Here is a 22,305-nt window from a genome sequence, read left to right on the forward strand (position 1 = left end):
AAAAGATGCTGAGAGGACGAATAGGAAAAAGAAAATGTAAAGAGAAAAAGAACCAAGAGAAAAAGAAGAGGAAATAAGCAGGAAGGAGAACATAGGAGGAAAAAGAGAAGTTAAGAATGGGTAGTTATGGTCAACAAGAAGCAACATTCCTTCTGAAAACTGTTGGCTATTACCAGTTAAGTTGCACTCTGAACTGCGCTTAAGTACTTTCAGCATTAAATAAGATACACAGCTCTCTAAGAGAGTTTGTTTCTTACTTATCCAAATATTTATCCATGGAAAGGGTTTTCATAGTAACCAGAAAACAACAGAAATTCTCACCAGCTCTACAAGAGACCAGAACAGCTTCACACTATCATTTTGAGATTCTGGAGAGCTGGAGGTCACACTGGGGCAGTAGTGACACCAACATCCTGAGGTGGCCTCAAACTTGGGGAGAAAAGTGCTTGGTCAGCTGCTGGGAAGATTGACTAGCCTTGAGCATCTTGGCTTCTCTTTTCGACTGGCCATTGAGGAAAGCTGTTTGGAGTGAATCTGTGGTCACTGGCCAGGGAGGGGAGAAGAGACACCTCAAGCCTCCACTCTGCAGAGTCCTTAACTGTCCCCAAGACTCAATGCACACTCTCGCCACCCTGGCTTGTCTTGACTGGGTTGCTAAGCTTTCAGAATCTGCCAGGAGTGGTGGGAAGCTACATCAAAGGACCTTGTGTCCAAACTCACACCAGGTGGGAGAAGATGCCGGATTATATGTGAGTTGTGAAGGTAAAATTTTTTTACTACTGTTACAGTACCAATATGCAAGCACATTGTCTATTTTAGATATAAATTGAAGAGGACCAAAGATTACTTTTGTAATAATGTTCTATTCCAGTATGTAGTCCTGAGTGGGATGAAATTGGACAAAATACACTGAATAGGGTAGAGGTGTGGGGAGGTAAAAGGCACGTAACCGTTGCCTTTGTTCTCTTGCATTGAATTCTTAATCAAGACCTACCCTTGGGTTATTTATCCTACACGTGATTGCATCTTGCACAGAGATTAATATAATATAAGTACACAAATAGGGAATTCTGTCTATTTGATTCACTGATAAATAGTGCCTGGCATAGAGCACTTAGAGCAGTGCCTGGCAAATAGCAAGCACTTAGTGCAGAGTTACTGACATAGTGCATGATTAAATTGTATCTTTTATGTGTGGTTGTAGAGCTGCATTTTCGATACCTGCCCTGGGAGGATTATAAAAATAAAACTGTCTAAAAGGATTTCTTTCTTGGATGACTTTGCTTCAGTTTCAGGGTTTTTATTTTTTTACAGACTTTACATATTTATTTTTATAGAGAGGGTAAGGGAGGGAGAAAGAGAGGGTGAGAAACATCAGTGTGTGAAAGAAACATCAATTTGAGCCAGCCTGCAACACCAGGCATGTGCCCTGACTGGGAATCAAACCGGTGTCCTTTTGGTTTGTGGGACAATGCCCAAAACACTGAACTACACCAGTCAGGGCTGTTTCAGTGTTTTTAGATGTTCTGCCTGTTGTGTCAACTTCAGCCTCCTTGAATGCTTATCTAAACCTCTCTTGACCTCTGGATGTTGCCTGAACCTGCATCCTGAATGCTGGCTCAGATTTGATTCCTGGCTCTGCCTTGACCCCCTGCTTCTGTGTAGCCTATAGATCTGGGACTTCACCTTCCATATTCTCTCCCATCTTTCCTAACTTTTTCCTTGACTCATGGACAGGTCTCCTCAGTACACAGAGGTCAATGTCAAGGACCTGAGAAGGACAGAAGCACATGCTGGGAGAAGACTCTGTGATATCTCAGAATTAAAAGATGAAAATTAGGTAACATTTATTGAAGAGCCTACTCCATGTCAAGCATGTTCCAAAGATTTTATATTGTATCGATTAATCTGATTCTTGTGCAACACTGTGAAGTGGGGTTTATTATCATCCCCATTTTTAGATAAGGACACTGCGGCTCAGAGGAGTTAAATAAATTGCTCGCGGTCTCACAACTAATAAAAGACAAAGCCAAAATTTAAGCTCTGGTTGATTGCTGCAGAGCTGAAACTCATAGCCACTATAGTACACCAATGATTTCAAAAGTTATTTTTGCCTTGATGAGGTGAGTAGATGAACAAGAACATTAGGACAGGATATAGGTATGAAAAGAACACAAAACTTGAGCTTTCTTCCATGATGAAAAACAACTACAACTGCCACACCCATTCATTGAGTCTTACTGTATGTGTGCCAGTTGTACATTTTAATGTTTTTTCAGAATAAGCTGTGAGATGTGAAATTGGGCTCTCAAGGTGTTCAATAGCTTTTCCAAGGTCACTGATCTGTAACTCTCAAAAGTAAAATCATCCTCTGTTTTTTTCTTAACCCTGTGCTCTTTACCACGATGCTGACCTGCATCCCCCAACCATAGAGCAGCCACATACATCCTTCGGGGCCGTGGCTTGTGGTCGGCCCTCACCCACATTCCTCATGGCTGGATGGTTGTGTAGAGACAGGGTGCTAAGCTTTGAGTTCTGTATATTGTCTTAGCATTTATATAACAATAAGGAATAGGATTGCTCTATGTTCCAAATATGGTTAATCTTGATCTGAATTTTCTTTTTATCAAACTGACCAAGCATACAATAAAAGTAGGTTGAGCTCAAAATAAATCACAACATAAAATTTTGGAAAGTGAAAGTATTGTACAACACCACAGACTCACATCATTAATCAAATTATAGCCACCAAAACATTGCTTTCTATATTGAACCCTTGAGATTTAACATTTTAACCTGAGTTCTTTTTTTTTGACATTTCAGATTCTCTTATGAGTCTTTTAAGTCTTTTACAAGGCAAGTCTTTTACACTGTGTACTTTTCCCACCACTTGAATTGTATATATTGTGACCAGTGTTACTTTAAGTAAATCAAATTTGTTAAGTGTCTATTGTGTGTGTGGCGGGGGTGGGGGTAGTGGGGAACATGGTCTCAAAACCTAGCAAAAATAGACACATAAACAACTAATCTGCCAGGTGGGAGTGTTATAAAAGAGGTGTTGGGATAAGGTTGAGGGGAAATCTGCAAGGTGATAGTTGATCTGTTTTTTGAACAATGAGAGGTAGTTAGACCTAGGAAGAGAAAAAATGTAGTTTTTGTTGTTATTTTTGTTTTTACTATAGAAGGAGGGCAAATTAGGAAGGCATAATTAAGAGGTATGTCCTGGAGTAATGGGGGGAACCCTGTGTTGGGAGGTTTGTCTCTGGCACAAACAAACATGCAATTCTTTTATACTTTTTTATTGAATTTATTGGGGTGACTTTGGTTAATATAATTATGTAGCTTTCAGGTGTACGATTCTATAATACATCATCTGTATATTGTATTGTGTGTTCACCATCCCAAGTTGAGTCTCCTTCCATCACAATTTATCCCCTGTTTACCCTTTTCTACCACCCCCAATTCCATTTCCGTCTGACAAGCATCATACCAAACATGCAATTCTGAATGAGCCATTCTCTGAGCCTCTTGTTTTCTCATCCATAAAATTAGGAGTTCACACAGAATGGTCTCCCAGATCCCCTACAATATAAAATCCTCTGATTGTGATCTGAAATGATATATACCTTTCTAAATCACTCTCATGACCCATCCAGTCCATCATTTTGCCTTGAATGTGTTATGAAGATCTACATCACCAACTCATAACACAGATCACAAAAAAGAAAGTTACCTTGGGATGGAAGTTTGCCCTGTTGTGTGTCTAGAGATGTTTGGCCACTGACCAAAGTCTGACGATCATCAGCAGGCAGATTAAGTAGGTTGTCCTGTGCCTATTCAGTTTCTGGATTAGTGGATGGTTTCTTTAGCTCATGACTGTTTCCCTTTTTAGGTTGTCTTAGCACTTTCAGTTGTTAATCCAGTAAGAGTAGACACAGCCAGAGTAAAGACAGGGCATGTAGGGTCATGGTGGCAGTGGAGAGACATGATAAATCCCTAGGATTTCCCATATATTGTAAATTCTGGGAAGGAAGGATGTGTTTCCATAAAGTCTTGGCCTTTCATCAATGCCTTCGATTGAAATTTGTTATATGAGTTTCTGCTGAGTGAGGGGCACATGTCATGGGCAGGCTCCAACAGGCACTGATTGACAGAATATCAGGTATGACAGTAAATTTACCATAAGCCAGAGAAGATGAGTTGTAAAAAGTGCCCCCTTAGCTTTCAGGCCTGGTTAAGATCTAACCCATCCCTCAGCCATTTTCTTGTCCTTGCCCCCTTCAGTCTTCTGATTCCACTAGTGGTGGTCATCTCCATGCACTATGCCAAACATATCTTCCAACACCATGGATCTGAATCAACCCAGAGGCTACTTTTGCTGTCTTGTTCAGGCCTCATGGGCCTTTGCCATGGACACATCTCTGAACTGCAAACAAATAACAGGCAGTGGAGCGAGAGAGAGCAGTGCTGAGCCTGCCAACGCCCGGGGCGGTGCATCCTTGGCCTTGTGTCTGTGATAGTATAATGGATGAATTATTAATTATAATTTCTCACCAGGATAAAGGAAACTTGTAGGCGATTTTCTCCAAAGACAAGAGGACAAAAGACTGCTCCTGGGGCTCAGGCGTTCATTAGTGGCAGATGAACATTTGGAATAGAATAACAGAGATGATGTTTGATATTTTTCTCCTCATCTTTCAGCCAAGCACTAAATAAGCACTCATTCATTAACTTTCAAAACAGCCTTGTCAGCAAGGAAATATTATTCCTACATTTTTTCCTCCCCACTATTTTAAAGGTTGGAAAAATGAGGCATTAAAGGTGTGTTGCATTACTTTCTAAAAACGTTCTTAAATAAAGTGTTTTTTTCAAGCACAATATAATTGAGGTACAACTTAACAATTCTAATTATATCTTCTTCTAAATAAAAGGAAATGGTCATCATACCAGGAAATGTTTAGGAAATGGAAGCATTTGTTTTGATTCTGACTGTCACAGCAAGAATGTTGGGGGACTCTTAGAAACTCCAATAAATATTACAACAGCTTCACATTCATCATTTGTCCCCAAATCCAATTTGTTGTAAATAACTTTACCATCCCCATGGCCCCAAGTATGTTGGTAAATATTACCAAAATGTTTTGTTAGTAATTACATTTTCTAGAATTAGTTCCTAGAATAAAAAATCAAAGAGCATTTGCACTCTATAGGGATACTTGAGTTTTAAATGCTTCATTTCAAGGGCATTCACATCTACTTGAGACATGTTAGCTGGTGTAGAGGCTTGGAGAAGATCAAGAGAAAACAAGAGATTAGTGGCAAGGACCAAAATTTCTCCCTATTAGAGGCATAGGGAGAAATTCATATTTCAGTTTATTCCTGCCACTATTCTTGACAACATCATCATCATCATCATCATCATCAATTCTTTACATTAGTATGTTATATCACAATTCACAAGTGATTTTTTAAACATTGATTGAATAAATTCTGTGAGAACCCTACAAGGTAGGTCAGAGAGTCTACCTCCATAAGAGACAATGTAAGTAACAATGATGTATTTAGAGGAACTGAAGGGTCAATATAGAGCACTTATCTTTTTCAAGCCTGAATTCTGAACAAACTGAGGTAGAAGACTAGATATTAAGAGAATATGATGTTTTCCTTATTGTGGAAAAGTTGTTGAGAGACAGCTTAGAAGCGTGGTGACAGTGGTTTTTCTAATACCGACTCCCTAATTAGGCAGTCACACCTGCTCAGGCACACATAGCACTTGACAACCACACATTCTCTTAATAAAAGTAGAAACTTGAATGCATGTGTCAGAATTTTTTTAGGACACAAATTCCTTGCAAGCACATCCCAAAGAAGAAAGAGATGTGCTGTGCAGTTCAGGTGTTCATCCCAAACTCACCAAATAGGGAAGTCCCTTTCCTGTCTTGGGAAGAAATGAATAAAGGGTTGGAGAGGGGCCAGGTATGTTCTGTTACTGGATATCTCTCCATATGGAAGGAAGTCCAAGAGGAGGAAATACTTATTTCCTTCAACATAGGAATTTTTCTATCTGAATTTTCCACCATTTTATTTTGTTATGATACTTGGAGATTGTTTTGTTGTTGTTATTTTTTTCTCCTCTTGTGTTATATTTGCTGTATGTTGACTGGTGGGAGACAGTTTTTCAGCCCTGGTCAGTAGACTGAGGCAGAAGATTCTTACAGTACAAGAAGGTCTGGAGGACAATCCTGGAAATTCTCATATGAAGCATATTTCTCCCCATCTTCTGCTAGTAACAGAACCACCTTGATAAGTGTTTTTTTTTTGTTTTTTTTTGCAAATAAATTCCCAACTACCCAAAGGAATTTATTATTTGATTTGTCTCAGAGTAGTTCTCCATCTTAGATACATATGAATTAGTTTTTCATAATACAGTCAGTTGATGAGATAAAAACTGGTTCTTTATTTATCTCTATCCCTTTTACCTCCAACTCACCCTCTCCTGATAGCTGGAGAAACCCGGCCACTGAATAACTCTAACAATGACACATTTTCTTTGTGTCCATCTCAACCCTGACATTTAGATGTATCTTCATCTCCACCCTCTCCCTTCTCAGAATGAACCATCCACACTCCATTTTCCCAGGAATGTACCTCTCATCTACTTCTGGAAGGCTCTCACTTTTATATCACAGAGAGGCATAGGGAAGAGATTCCCTTTCTAGTATTAGAGGTCTGAAAGTCCAGGAGCCCCACCACACCAGGTATGTAAGTCAGGTAAACAGTGGACCAACTTCAGAGAGATATATGGGCTAAAAGAGACAGGTGGTATCAAAGGTGATCACTGAGAAAGTATCAGTCAGGAGGGGTCAAAGCTTGGGTTGAAAAGGGAAGCTGGACTGGTCCACAGGAATGCAAGGAAGATTAATTCCGGGCTGAAGTTGTCTGTTCTCTCTCTTCATTTAAGATCCCAGTTACCTCTGGATACATCATCAGTTATATAAAAGGATAAAAGATCAACAGGGGCAGCTAAGTACAGTTTCTAGACAGAGAATATTTTTGTCTCACATATTAAAGAGAAATTCCAAAAGCCAGCCTTGGGTTTATCTCATTTTTTTTCTCTGAGTTAAGCCCAAATTTATTGGTCATATTTTGATACAAATGATGGCTCCTTAGTCATGAGAAACAGCAAAACGTGTATTACAAGGTAAGGCCAGGTAAAGAGTGGAATAGACTACCTTAGGAAGGATACCGGAGTCAGGGCTAGGCTGTATGGCAGTGGTGCTAACACCTGGTTTATGGACTGGTACCAGTCCACCAAATGTTACCTGTCTTCAGTAACATAACTGCAGAACTTTCTGTAGTGAATGGTTGGAAACGTTTTCAGCATTTTGACAGCCTAATTTTATGACCATTGACTCTAATAAAATATTTGGCTTATATTTTGTGTGACTGCAGTTTTTTTTCATTTTTCTAGCAATTCATTTTATTGTGATTTTAAATAAAAGTATTGAACATTAAAAAAGACACTTCTGTTGCAAATAAGTCAGTGCTCTTTCATGATATGGTTTCCCAAACTGTGTTCCAAGTAATACAAGCATTTTATGATGTGTTGAAAAATGTTTTGAGGGGAAGGTGTTTCTTGGTCAAATAAGAGTAGGCACTAACTTTCACAAAGTTAAATTTCTTCACCACAGGACTCTCTGAGCCTGGACGTATTATGAATTTTAGTCTCTGATATTAATTATTTAATCTCAAAAAGCAGCCAGTATAAAATTTTGTCAATTTTATTTGGCCTCTGAATATCTTTTGTATCATGTAGTGTTTTGTGAAATATAGGGAAACACCTCTTTATAGGCTAGTTTAACCTTATTGGTGGTAAAAATAGTACTTTTCCCTTTTTACCTGACTTCCTCTGCTGCTAGCATAAAGTACCTAAATAGAAGATTCTGCTTGTTTGAAATAATCAGAACTGCCATTTTGGACTTTGTGTGCTCCATCATCACTCACTCTTTCTCCTTCTGCTCAAAGAGAAATAGTGGAAACTTGTCCATCAAACCTTTAAAAAAATGAGATTCAGTGAAAACACGTGCTCAGGACCATATGCTCCGTGACATTCCTTGGACATTTTTAGAGCACCTAGACCAAGCTGTGCTTATGCCCTTTGTGTGCTCTTAGGTTCTGAAGGACTCAAAAGGTCATCTAGTCAACAGTATTTTGCTGAATATCTCAACTTCCTTACTCAAAGAATATTGACTATGGAAATGAAAGGATGTCTTTAACAAGACTTAGAAATGAGGCCTTTTTTGCAACATGAGTGTAGAGTTTTGTTTTTAGTATAGGATTTATTTTCACTTCTGATCATTGATATTGTACCCAGTTGTATGGGCATCCCTGTGTAGAATCTCTGTTTTCCCTATACTAACTTTGATGCAAACCTTAGTATCTCTTTACTCTACCCACCCCCAAATATATAATGACACAATGTCAGAGACTGCCAGTTGCCTATCCAAGTATACATGATTTTCTTTCTTCTATTCTCCCCAATTTTAAGCTGAGTACAAGGCCCCCCATAATAAAATATACATTTCTTGGTCTCCCTTGCAGTGAGTAAACTCTGTTTGATTATAGCTATGTGTCGCTTCTGAGAGATCTTAAAAGATAGCTGGCTTGTGCCCTTTGTTTCTTTCTTATTTACCCCTTATTCTGCCCTGCCCCCTCAAACACGAATGTGGTAGCTGATAGCAGCTTGAACTCAGAGGACATGGGCTGCCCTAACCCTGGGCATGCTGTATGTAAGCTAGAGGGACCCTGAGCCTGATGCCCAGAGCTGTAACACCAGTCCTGAACTTTTCTCTCTGGCCTTCTTTATGTAGGGAAATAAACTTCTACCTTGTTTAAGCCATTGGGGTTTTTTATTTGTTTTCTGTTGTTTGTCTGGGTTTTCTGTCAATTGCAGCAAAGTCTGGTACTGTCTGATAAATCTCTCAGTAAATCTCCCAGTATTTGCCAAGGGTCTCTGTCTCTGAACACCCAGCTAGGCAGTTTATAGCTCAAGACAGTGCATCCAAGTATCTGTTTGGCAAATTCACTTGGATGTTTAATGAACAATGAAAGCTTAATATGTCCAAACTCAAACTCCTGGTTTTTACCCTCACACCTGATGCTTCTCTTTAGTGTTTTCCATTTGTATAAATGTCACTGTAATTCAGACTACAATAACACCCCAAAAAAGTGTGGCATTATCTTGGACTCTCCTCCCTCGTTCATACCCTTAGTATATCCTTTTGGAGTCAAAATGCATGTCATATTTTTCAGAGTAAGCAATGTTAGATGCAAGAATAAACATAGGAAAAGTTGGTTCAATATGCATTGGGAAACCCTCATCTGTCTTTTGGCACACATGGTGTCCACAATTTCCGTGGTTGGGAGAGAGAGCTGGAGGAAACACCCTAGCTCTTAAGTGCCATAGTCTGGATGCAACACACATTAATTATACTCATTGTCCAGAACTAATTATCTGGTCCTAATTTAACTGCAGGAAGTTTGGGAAATATAGGGGAATAAATGAAATACTTGAAACACTATCTCAAGCCAATAATTTTTCTTACCACTTCCCCTGCTGTCATCCTTGTCCAAGACACCGCCATCTTGGCCTGAAATACTGCAATAGTTTCCTAACCAATCTTCCTTCTCCTAATCATGCCCCAGTATAATCCATTCCTTCTTCCATTATTGTTATCTCCTACTTTCTGTTCTCCAAGTGACATGTGAAATGGTTTTGTTCAGTGAAAAATATTACACTAGGTGGTGTCACTCACTGCTTTGCCCCAAACTCTCAGAAGCCAAACTCGTTATTGTGGCTCCCAGGACTCTGCACGGGTTGGGCCCTGCATACCTCTCTGATCTCCACATCCCACATAGCTCACTTTGCATTAACCACACTGGCCTTCATGCTCCTTTGAGCACACAAACTTTAACCCTGCTTACAGCCTTCACACTGGTTCCCTCTGCCTAGAATTCCCTTTCCTCAAATTTTCAGATGGTACAGCCACTCTGGAAAACTATGGAATTTCCTAAAAAACTAAAGATGAACCTGCCTTTCAAACCAGCGATCCCACTGCTGGAACTACACCTGAAGAATCCTGAATCACCAATTCAAAAGCACCTACGCACCCCAATGTTCATAGCGACATTATTTACAATAACCAAGTGCTGGAAACAGCCTAAGTGCCTATCAGTAAATGAGTGGATCAAAAAATGTGGTACATTTACACAATGGAACCTACACAACAGAAAGAAAGAACTCCTAACCTTTGTGTCAGCATGGTAGGAGCTGGAGAGCATTATGCTAAGTGAAATAAGCCAGGCAGTGAAAAACAAATACCATATGATATCACCTATAAGTGGAACCTAATTGACAGAACAAACAAATGAGCCAAATAGAACCAGAGACTTGGAAATAAAGAACAAACTGACAGTGACCAGAGGGAAGCGGGGAGGGATATAACAGGGGAAAGAAGGGGAAGGGACAAGCAAAGGGACACAAATAGAGGACTCATGCGCATGGACAATGGGGGCAGGGGTTGACTGTGGGAGTGGATGGGATGGTGGTGGGGTGAGCAAGGGGGAAAAAGGCGGGACAGCTTTAATTGAACAACAGCGAATTAAAAAAATTATTTTTTCAAATGGCTCACCCCTTCCTGTATGTCTCTACATGGCCATCACCTCTTGGGATGGGCTCTCTTTGATTATCCTGCATTAAATTATCATTTTCTAGCCCCATCTTTTTACCCGCTAAGCCCTTTCCTTTTTCTTCCATAGCTCTTGTGCCTTCCTGACATTTTATTATGCATCTATTTGCTTAGTTGTTTCTTATCTGTCTCCTCTACTGGAATGCAAAACAAGCCCCATAAGTGCAGGGACCTTGCCTACCCTGTATACTGTTGTTCTCCCAGTACCAAGAAGAGTGTCACTCAATGAGGTTCTCAATAAATATTTGTATAATAAGTGAGTGAGTGAATTAATTATTTAGTTACTCAGTAAAAATAGGACAAATGATAAACCAAAAAATGTTTTTAGCAGCAAGAAAAGAAACTGAGCTGACAGATTCATGGTCCCAGTTTTAACTTGGCCACTCCCCAGGCCACACATCTGGCTTTTCCCAGACCACTTGGGACAGCTTTGCCTATGCTTTCTCAAGGTTTGCTTGAAGAACCTCAGAATCTTTCATTGGGAGTACCTTTCTCATTGCCCTCAGCTCCATTCACCTTTGTTGATCAAACCATCCAACACCAGTCACAGAAAAAGAGGGAAACTGGACCAACATGTATAGTGAGTTTTAATGAAAATGTTAATGGTAACCAAGAAAATCTGTTCCAGACCTTCAAGACAGTCTTTGCAAATGGAGCCACAAGCTCCCTGAATAAGCTGTACATCTTTGGAGAAGGGCCCATGTTTAGATTGGAGAGGTGAAGCCTGAAAATGTAAAATTCTGTCTTCACTGGTAATGGAATATTAAATTGTTGGGGACATTGTGAAGGGACTTTGACTCTTCTGTTGTAGCTGCCTCAGTGAGCTTGGCATGTAAAATTCAACTGAGGCTTGGAGACAGGCAGACTTCATTTCTTGTATTTTCTACTCTAGCTGTAACATTTATTCCATTTGGCTTTCCCACCTGGACTTTCGTACTTTCACTATTACTTATAAACAGATTCAAAAAATGTGTAGTAGCCAGAGTTTTCTTTAATTAGCCTTTCTAATGACAACAGAAATTACTACTTCATTCTCTCCCTTAGACAGTGTGTTGCTCTGTATTGGTGTGAAATTGTGGTCATAGGCTTGTGGTTCATAGTGGGTGCTATCCAAAATACAATTTCCCTGGGCCACATTCTGCTTATTATCAGTGTGTCCAAATTTAATCCCAAGTAAAAATTGGGTTAAGAGAGAAATGAATTCATTCACTCTTCACATTTGCATAGTAAAGATTTTGAGAAATCCTTTATTTAAAAAAAAAAAACAAAACCTGCTTAATTTGGTATGATCTCTGAAATTCTTTCATTTCTAATTAACAAAGTGGTAGTCAACTGGGGCATACTCCCTGCCTAGTTCTGCAAAATTTTATTACAATTTCTGGAGGCTCTATTGGCATTTAGAAGGTGGGCACGAGAGATGCTAAACATCATATAACGTGAGAACCAGTTTTTCCCTCTTAATGAAGAATTATCCCACTCAACATGCCAATAGTGCCCTGTTGGGTACAACACTTACACTTTAGGATGCTAAGCTAGGCCAAACTTCTCACTATACAGACGGTGAAAGAGGCCCAGAGAGGGGAAATGATATAATGTGAGTTCATACAACTGTATCGAGGGTCAGAGTCTCTGTTGGAAGTGGCTCTTCTTCCTCCCATTATGTGCTTACCCTCAGCACCACATTGTCTTTATGTGCTTGTACTAATACACTTGGAAAAAGAACAAGAGCTATGCTGTTCAAGAACATTAAAGAGAAATTTTCTTAGAACCTCTAGAGTCTGAATTCTTGTAGAAATATTGATTGATGAATGACTAGAAAAAAGTGAAGCAACACAGGAGAAAAAAGCAGAACTAATTTGGCAGCTATCTTATGCTAGGTCCTTTGCTTATATTAGGTTTTTTGTGCCCCATAATGATCTTATGACATAAAGGGCACTAACTCTACTTTTCAGATAGAGAAATTGAGGCAAATCAAGGAATATGTATAAAGGACCCATGGGCAAAGACAATGGGGGGTAGGGGAAGATTGAATGGGGGGGTAGGGCAAGAGAGAGCAGTGGGGAAAAAAGGGGAGCAACCGTAATTAAACAACAATAAAAAAACCCACCCACCCACCCACACACACACACACACACAAAAGAAATTAAGGCTTTGAAAACTTATCTAAGATACTTAAGGTCACAGAGGTCACATAAAGCAATGGAGCTAGGATTTGATCTGGTTTTTGTCTGACTTCAAAGCCTGAGTAAGCTTCTTCAGGTCATACTGCCTCCCAATCACCAATCCCAGTTTCTGTTCTCAGAAATGGGAAAGAAAATCCATTTCTGTGTTAGTTACATCTCTATTGTTAAAAAGTAACAGAAATCAATTCAAGTTGATGAGAAGCTGGTTGTGCAAGGGCATGAAGCAGCTGAAGTGTGTAGACACACTGCCCAGTGCTGTGCTGTTGAGGAGGCTGACACCTCCAAAGCCCAATCCCTGTCTCTTGGGTCAATTCTTAAGAGAGAGAATAGCTTTGATTCAGCCTCCATCAGAAATCCACCCCTGGTCCAACCAGTTATGTCTGTGGGGTCAGGGTCACACAGCAGAAACATAACTGCTGATAGGACACTTCTGTGGACAGGGTGGTATCCCCAGTAGTTACCATGACCACGGGTACATGGTCAACCCTTGGTCATACTGTAAGCTGCTTGAAGTCTCTTTTGCATCCTTAATATCCCACTAACAAAATACTTTTCCAATGCTGCAGTGTCTATCTGACTTCTTCAAAAAGTTATCCACTGTATTCACATCTTTTTTTTTTAAAGATTTTATTCATTTATTTTTAGAGAAGGGAAGGGAGAGAGAAAGAGAGGGAGAGAAACGTCAATATGTGGCTGCCTCTCACACACTCTTTACCAGGGACCTGGCCTGCTACCCAGGCAAGTGCCCTACACTGGGAATCGAACCGGCAACCCTTAGGTTCGCCACCCGGCACTCAATCCACTGAGCCACACCAGCTGGGGCTGTATTCACAGCTCATCCCTCTAGCCAAACTTCTCTTGGGAGAGAATTCTCCATATTTATTGTAACACATGTCTGACTGATAAAGTTTAATCTGCATTACTCCAAGAGACTTTGCATTTTAATAGAACATAATGCATCACAAGCCAACAAATATTAATGGAGTCCACTTGCATGTGGGGAATCCTAAATGAAGAATTGTCTTTCCTTTATTAAAGGAGTTCAAAGATAGATAAGGCTCAATTATTGCTATGCAGACGCATGCAATTGACAGGCCTCAGGTGAAGGGAGATTTGGGAGAAGGAAGCGATCTTGGAGGAAGGGCTGGCTCCTCTAACCACACCAGGAGGTGACCAATTATCTTACCTCTCAGGTTCTCTAGGTTTCCCATGGTGCAGAAATTAAGAGGTTCACATGGCCACAACAATCTCAAAAGATAGTCTTATGGGTAGGATCAGGGGTAGAGCAAGAACTTCTAGTTAGACCCTGGGAAACAAAGGAATACCATCCATAAAATAAATCTTCTAGCCAGTACCCCTTAGGAAAATATTCCCGTTGGGACTATTGGGTCCACGTCATGGAACATTCCATGGTGAAGGCCTTGTCTCCCATGGGGTGCTTGCCAGGATATGTTTCAGTCATTCGCATCCCTCAGGGAGGCAGTGAAAAGTGAGGGAGTAAGTCCTCATTCTGATCAGATCTATGATAATATCCACAATGGAGGTAGTAGACAATTTTCTGGCACTAGTGGTCTTGCCTTTCCACTACACAGGTGGCCCTAAGAAAATCATAAATTATCTTGGGTCTACAGCTTCTTCCTGCACTATACTTATCCTGATCTCTGCCCTCTTCCTCTTTCGTTTCTATTGGTAAAGCTCATCGCCATGAGCTTCTTCAGTGCATGTGCAGAAGCATACCTTCTGGGCTTGTTCAACTTAGGATCATAGTCTAGACATTTTGATGTTTTCTCATTTCCATTCATAAAAATACACTGGTGCATTAATGGTCACAGTTGCTTACTAAGGATAATGTAGTCTACTCTAAAATATCCTCACATCTCTTTAAAGTGTTTTATACTTGATCAAATGCCCAGTACAACTTTAGTGGCAGTCATCATGACAGGCAGCGAGGGAGATACTTGGGGCCTGAGGGCAGAGGCTTTTCATGGTGTGTTTCAGAACATACCATATAACTGCCTACTTTGCTTCTGTGAAAAGGGATCTCTGGTTACTGGGATGGTGACTGGAGAAGCCTGCAAGGGGTCTGGTTTTGAAGGAGTTGAAAATAGTAACAGAATCGATTATACTTTGTGCCACTTTAAAAGTCAAGAAGGTCAGTTCCAAACTTTTGATGACTTTAAGCAAATATATTTCTAGAATCTCTCAGCCATCCTCCTAATATAATTACAATGACCCTTCAAAAAATTCCTAAATCTACTTTAAAATTTAATTTCATTGTGGCTGAAATTAAGTTTTGTATTATTTCAACCCCCTTAGATGTATAAACTTGTTACACGGCCCAGAATATGATCTGTTCTGGTGAATGTTTGATTTGCACTGAATATGTATTCTTCTGTTGTTAGTGTTTTATAATGTTAATTAGGTCAAGGTGATCGATAGTGTTATGTTTTCAATGTCCTTATTTTTTGTCTATTTGTTTTGTCAATTACTGAGAGAAGAGTGTTGAAAAATCTAATTGTACTAGCAAATTTTTCTATCTGTCCTTTCAGTTCTATCGGTTTTTGTGCCAGGTATTTTGAAACTCTGTTATTAGGTGTATACACATTCAGGATTGTTATGACTCCTTAGGGAATTGATTCCTTAATTATTACTAAATGTTCTTCTTTGTCCTTTATTGAGATCCCTTTATTGAAGTCTACTTCTTTATAGTAATACAGACACGCTAGCTTTCTTATGGTTGATGTTTATATGGCATGTATTTTTCATTCTTCTATTTTAACTTATTTATCTACCTTAAATAATATATTTAGCTAAGTGTTGTTTTCTTTTCCAATCAGACAATCTCTGCTTTTTAACTGGAGTATTTACACCTTTTATGTTATTAATGTTTGGATTTAACTTGCCCATCTTACTTTTCTTTTCTATTTGTACTATCTATTCTTTGTCACCCTTTTCTTATTCTTTAGTCTTTTTTAAAAGAGTTTGCTCTAGAGTTCAAATAATCATCTTTAAATTATTAGAGCTTGTCTTCAAACAACATTAGGGCATTCACAGTATAATCTGAGGATATTCCAACAGTATATTTTCATTTCCTTCCATCCTTGTGTTATTGTTGTTATACATTTTACTTCTATATATGCTATATACACAATAAATTATCAGTTTTGATTTAAAAGTAAATTTTATTTTAAAGAATATATTTTAATGTATAATTTCTCAATTTAAAATCTTTGCCAACAATTCAGAAAAATCAAAAGCAAAGTACAGAGCCCATTTTGTACATATCAAATAGCATGTATCTATGTTAAATATATTATTCTCCCTCACTATGTTAAATATATTTTTTCCCTCACTAGCATGAGTTATTGATTTTTATACATTAGTACCCTCTTGATAGCTGCTTCATAGCGTTCCTTGGACAGACATACAATGGTTTGGTTAGCCTTTTTTATGCTAATAAGCCTTTAGATGTTTTCAAGCTTTTGCTATTACAAACAGATCTACAGTGGCCAACTTTGTTCAGGACTTTCCAAACAGGTATGTATATTTTTCTTGGGTAGACAATGAGAATTGGAATAGTTGCCCAAAGTGTAGGAATATTTCAAGTATTAATGCATATAGTCAAAACATTTTTCAATGTGGCTATAGTTAGTTACCTCTCTGTCAGTTAAGACTAAAGGTATCTCTACAGTACTTATGGGAGTTATGAGTGTTGGTATCAAGATTTTCATAGCTTTTTGGTGTTACAGCAATGTATAAAATTAAATGTTTCACATAGACATATGAGAATTTTAGTTTTAAAAAAGAACCCTCTACCTACCATTGCTGAAAATGTCCATTTGCAGAAATTAGTGTGCTACCTTCTAGATATCCTGTGTCAGGGACTGAGACAAGAGAATAGAAAAACATGATGCTTTCAATAAATGGTGCTAAGAAAACTGGAGAGCCACTTGCAAAACAATGAAACTAAACCACTGTCTTATACCATATGCAATAACTGAAAATAAAATAAATACAAAACAATACTCTCGTTTGTTACCATGGCCAAGAAAACATAGGTGCGAAGCTTCTAGACATTGGTCTTAGCTATGTTTTGTGGATTTGAATCCATCAGCAAGGGAAACAAAAACAAAAATAAACCAATAGGAGTAAATCAAACTAAAAAGCTTCCGCACAGCAAAGGAAACCATCAACAAAATGAAAAGGCAACCAGTTAAATGGGAAAAGATATTTTCAAGTGATATCTCCAATGAGGGATGAATATCCAAGATATATAAAGAACTCATTCACCTCAACAACAAAAAAACAAACAGCCCAATTGAGCAGAGGATTTGAGTAGACATTTTCCTAAGGAAGACATACAGGTAGATAAATGGCCAACAGGCACATGAAAAGATGTTCATCATCACTAAAAGATGTGCAAATCTAAAACACAGTGAGATATCACCTGTTAGAATGGCTGTAGTCAAAAAGACAAGAAATAAGTGTTGAGGTGGATGTAGAAAAAAGGTGACCCTCATACACTGTTGATGAGACTGTAAATTGGTGTGCCACTCTGAAAAACAGTATGGAGTTTACTCAAAAAGCTAAGACTATAACTAGAGGGAAAGAAAGCTAGGAGGAGAGGGAAAAGTGAGTAAAGAGGGTCAAATATATGGTGATAGATGAAAACTGACTTTTGGTAGTGAGGATGCTATTGTATATACAGATACTGAATTATACTATTGTACACCTGAAGTTTATATAATGTTATTAACCAATGTTACCTCAACCTTTTTTAAGAAAAGAAAAAAAATGATGTATTCAAGTAGATCTTGGAACTTCTGCTTTGTAAGATAAGATCCCAAAGAGTCTAGTTCCACCTAATTAGTGATTTCTCTGTTATTTTTATAATTTCACAAAAAGAAAGTAGGATATTTCTTCTAAGAGTGACCCATAGATGCCATGTAATTCAACTCTCTGACTTTCTAAGTGAAAAACTGAAGCCCAGAGAGAAGTCACATGCCCAGCTTGTTCTTAGCAAAATCACATTTGAAACCCAGATCTCATGATTCCCAGTCTAGGGATTGATCTGGAGGAAAAGCACACACAAATACAGAATCTTTGAGTTAGAAGCAGTCTTAGAAAGGACTTTAGAATATCTGATGTTTCTTACAGCTTCAGTTCGAGCATTTTCCTTGAATGGCGGCTCATTAATTTGTGAGAAAAATATACCATTACTGGGGTGTTTTGATTATTAGGAAATTTTTGTCTTTCATTGTGCTGAAGTCTGAATTCTTATAAATTCTTGAACCTTTCCATTTCTTGGAGCATAGATGAATCAGATACAAGGTGCTCACTATGCCAGTTCCTGCCCTCTGAATACTCTACTATTTGTAAATGTCCCTCTTACAATGTGACCTGCAGGGACTGAGGACAAGGTGATTGTCCAGCTGTGGTCTGGTCAGTACAGTGTGCTGCAGGCGGTTGTCTCCTTTAATCTGCTCTCTATACTTCTATTTATAGGGCCCCAATGTGTTTGGCTTTCATGGCAGCTGCATTCCAGAGATTAAATGTCAATGAAAACCCCAAGCCTTTTTTTTTTTTCCAAATTGACAACTATTAAGCTAGGTCTCTTTCATCTTCTGTTTATGTAATTGATTGCAGGAATTTATGTTTTAAAAAAATCCTGTCTTTTAGCTTTAGTTAAACATTTCTGTCTTTTCAGCATGTTTGAATCCTCTTGTTATCTAAAGTGTTTTTCCTTCTCTTTAATATACTCACACAGACTTTATAAACTACCCTTCTGTGCTTTAGTAGAAATCTCTGAAGAAAAGACAAAGAGGGCATGATGGGGGGAGGGTGTGGTCATGGCACAATGACCTTTGTCCAAGTTGATTGATTACAATTGTGAATCCACAAGCAGTACTCCAATAAATCTTTATTTCTCCATTTAGTTTTTTTTAAAAACATGGTTATTAAAAATGCCTTCCTGAAATGAAGATACTTTATATGGCATTCTTCTGAGTTACGGCTGGTAACCATTTTAAAAAGAGAAAATGGGGTTAGTTACCATGGCCAGTTCTCAGTGAATCCATATCGGCTTTTAGCAATCATCTCTTTGTAAATATTAATGTATAGATCTACTGAAGGCAAATAGCTAGGGCACCCAATGCCAAAAATGTAATGCCAAAACAAGGAAAAAAAAGGTTTTGGAAACAGAAGGAATCAATGATCTTCCAGCAGCTTCCTGTTTAAACCTCTCTTGATAGAGAGCAACTCATGGAACTATGTGCAGGGGAGAGGGAATGAGCAGATTGATGGTGTAAGTCAAAGGCTTTCGGAGGTCTTGGGAGGAGAGAGGTAGTAGAGTCTTTGTGAATGATGTAGGTGCCCTCCAGGAGAGCCCAAAACAAGCCGGGACTTGGACCAACTCTGTCCTTCCCAAAGCACCAAACTTTCCTTCCCTCTCACTTGTCACCATTCTGCCTGCAGCACTTGGAGTCAACTCTAGCCTTTTTAATAAGAGGGTTTGGAAGAGAGACAAGCCTTTTCAGTCTGAGAGATAAAAATAAAAATGTCAGTGATCAGAATTTCCACATATGGTCTCAAATGATAGATGAAATTTAAAGCTGGCAATCGTCCTGAGTTGGAAAGACCTAGGCAGCAGAGGCTGGAAGGAGGTTGAGGATTTTGTTTTGTTTTTCTTTTTCCAAGTGATAATGGACTGTCTCAAAACATGGCAAGTTCTTTCCTTTTTAAGGGCAGTGAAGGTTGCCAGGCCATGTGCATTTGCAGCCGACCTGTTCAGAGACATTTTGCAGCCCCCTCCCCCACCTCTGTGAATAGGTTTTCCCAAAATTCCAGGAGAAAGCCCTCCACAGACTGCGCATCTGTTCTCCGGCATGCAGGGAATCTGGGTGACCGTTGCATTTGGGAATCACCTGTTGGAGCTCCGGAAGAGAGACCATGCTCTGCACCAAGCCTTTGGAGACTTCTTTCTCTCCAAGACAGTTCTGCTTTTGGGTGTGGTTAGAGATTAGGAGAAAAGATTGGAGAGGGGAGATTTGCATTTTAGCTGAGAAGGGTCAAAGCCCAAAAATGGTCGGGTTTTTACCCTGACACAAGAATTGAACACATTTTCAAGGCCAAAGCTCATGGAAACACTGTAATCTATACTCTTAGAGCTCTGGATTCTGCCTTGTGTTTCTTTCATTCTCTCAGCATGAGATTTTTCCACAGTGACACTCCTTAACTGCTGCATAGTGTTCCTTGGATAGATGCATAGTGGCTTGGTTAGCCTTTTACAGGCTGACTAGCCTTTAGATGTTTTCAGACTTTTGCTATTACAACCAGATCTACAATGGCTAACAATATCCAGGACTTTCCACACATGTTTCTCTATGGCAGACACTGAGACACTGAGAACAGCAGATCGGCATCATCTTCTTTATATAATAAATGGACAGCTTAGCACAGTGCCATGCCTTTTCCTGTTAAAGGACTTCTGCAGCCATTATCCCCACTCCTTAAAACAGTCCTGGGAGATAGAGCACAAGGACAATTATCCTACTTGGGTGGGGAATCACTTGCCTTTGTTGACCTAGCAAGGACAAGGCCTAGGTGTTGTTTTACCAGCAAGGTAAATGGGTATGTGTGGAACCAGGTACAGTCTTCCCACAAGGGCTTGTGTAAACAGGAAATTGATGAACTTCACATCATAGTTCTAGTCCTCTATTCAGCTTCATTCTGACCATGGCCTCATTAATAACCCACTCTCAGTAGCTGAGCTAGCTGGGCCACAAAAATGTTAATGAGCTGATAAAGGTCATAGGGGCTTTACCTTCTTGAGTTGGGATTAGCAAGTGGGTTGTCCAATAAAATTACTAAACAGCCAAAAAAGCTGAAACCTTTAGAGAACTTGAGCTTTTAGACCATTCTGCTTCCTAGTTAAATAGTGGTTCAATGCTATTAAGTCCAGGCTACTATACTGTCAGAAGAAAAACAAGTCCAAACTCAAAATAGGAGAAGTTCTGGTTTGTTGAAAAAAATCTTACAGTCATTTAACAAGCATCTACTGAGCAACCATATTGCCAGGTGCTGGGGACATAATGATGACTACGACAGGCATGATCGCCGGTGCCCTGATGGAACATACAGTTCAGGAAAGGAGACATAATTGAAATGAGAAAGCCCACAGATCATTAATTAAGGCTGTAATATGTGTCATAGTAGAGAAAAAGAAATCAAAGAAAAGTGCAATACGATAGTTTTCAAAAAACTGACCTAGTTCTGGGATATAGAAATAGAAATCAAGGTGTCAACCATTATTGTCCACAATTCATCACATGAAGCCTTGCCCCAATGCAGATGTGACAGAGTGTGGCAGGGCTCATGCTTCCTTTTAAAAATGACATGTAAAAGCTTTAGGGCAACCATTTCTTCACCTCCTACGCTAGCAGATCTTTGCCAGAGCTCAGGCTCCATGACCATTCAAGGAGAACTTGAAGTGAGGTCAGTAATTACCTTGGAATTCTAGGTAAAAAGGATAAGGAAACTTAAGATAGTTCAAGAATTTGCAAGTCAGCTAGTTTACTCTTTCAAAGTATGTGCCTCTAACTAGAGGACAGTGACTTTTCCTTTCCAACTGGACATACATGTATGATTGGAGTGTCCTGGCCTGTGATGATGGGGGATTTCAGGGGTTAAAACAATAACAAATACCCACTTCTAAAGTTTTTTTCTATCTCTTGGGGATCTTTGTTCAATTGGAAGGAAATACTGAATTTTGAAGAATTAGTCTGAGATTCCAGAGCAATACTTATGTTTAAAATATGGAAGGATCCACATATTTGAAAACATGATAGAAGATTGAGCTCTCAAGTGGGAAGGGCCCTGGGAGGTTCAGCTCACTCACTGCCTGCTTCTAGGCCAGGCCACACTTGCATCATTCCAGGCAGGGAGATGGCACCACCCTGCCACCTAATACAATGGGAGGATTTCAAGGAGAGCAGAGGTTCTAGCAAGGTCTCCACCCCAGACAAACTAATGAGAATGCCATGGAGAGAACTACATGGTTATGCCCTTATTTTAGGGTTTTGCCTGAAGTTAAAGTGCAGGTGTCACCAGAGGGGTAGCAGTTATTACTGTCTATAGATTCAATGCAATCCCTATCAAAATACCAATGGCATACTTCACAGATCTAGAACAAATATTCCAAAATTTATACAGAACCAAAAAAGACCCCGAATAGTTCAGCAATCCTGAGAAATAAGAATAAAGTTGGAGGGATCACAATACCTGATATTAAACTATGCTACAAGGCCACCGTAATCAAGACAGACTGGTACTGGCATAAAAACAGATACGTAGGTCAATGGAAGAGAACAGAAAGC

Source organism: Pteronotus mesoamericanus, unplaced genomic scaffold (genome assembly GCF_021234165.1).
Source record: "Pteronotus mesoamericanus isolate MK-2021 breed Mesoamerican mustached bat unplaced genomic scaffold, CSHL_Meso_final contig_263, whole genome shotgun sequence".
NCBI lineage: Eukaryota > Metazoa > Chordata > Mammalia > Chiroptera > Mormoopidae > Pteronotus > Pteronotus mesoamericanus.